Here is a 987-nt window from a genome sequence, read left to right as displayed (position 1 = left end):
CAATGCCACTAGAATCTCTCAAAGAGCAGGGCATGGTGAGGTTTCAATACGTCAGGCAGAAAGACAACATGTCACATACCAAGCACTGATTATGCACCAGGACCTGAGCCAGGCATCATGCTGACACCTCACAATGTCCTTATGAAGAAGGACTATTATTAGCCCCATTTTAATCAATGAAAAAAACCAACTCATCGAGGTACAGTCATCATTTGTCAAATGCCACATCTACCAAGTGACTTTACTGGGATTTGAAAACAGGTTCTTCCTGATTCCAATGCCCATTCAGTAGTTCTTGTTCAAAGTTTACATGCCAGGTATTGAGTATACACAGCTCAGTGTCTCCTCACAACCACCTAGGGAAAAAAGTTAAAATGATCCCCATGTTACAAATGGAAGTGGCAGGTCCAAGGTCACACAGCAAATAACCGTAGGGCCAGGACTTGAACTCAAGGCAGTCCAATGGCTGTGACTCACACTGGCTGAGGGATTACTACAAGCCAGGCACTGTGCTCAGTGTTTGCAAGGTGTCAGTTAATGCTTACCACAAGCCTTTGAGAACTGGTGTCCTCTCCCTACAGCGGCAGAAGTCCCCCAGCTGGACTCGATTGCCTCTCTCCTCCATTAAAAGCTCATCTCCAGCGCTGACTTTCTGAACAGTGAAAATTGGAATATTAATAATAATAGCCAATGATAGTTCCTAAAATTCAAGTGATTACCATGTATCAGACTCCCTAGCTAAGCCCTTGAAAAGCTTGGATCGAAATCCTGACTTTACCATTTCTGAGTCTTTGGCTTAACCTTTCGAGATCTTACTTCCCTCAACTATAAAACAAGAATGCTATGAATAGCTATTCTTAAAATGGTTAGAGGGATGACGTGAATTCATAAACACCAAGTCTTTAAAACAATGCTGGATAGGTGATAAGTGCTATGTACATAGGCATTAAATAAATCAGTCTTGGGGCACCTGGATGGCTCAGTGGT

This window comes from Canis lupus, chromosome 1 (assembly GCF_011100685.1).
Source record: "Canis lupus familiaris isolate Mischka breed German Shepherd chromosome 1, alternate assembly UU_Cfam_GSD_1.0, whole genome shotgun sequence".
In the NCBI taxonomy this organism is placed as follows: domain Eukaryota; kingdom Metazoa; phylum Chordata; class Mammalia; order Carnivora; family Canidae; genus Canis; species Canis lupus.
Note: the sequence above shows the minus strand (reverse complement) of the source record.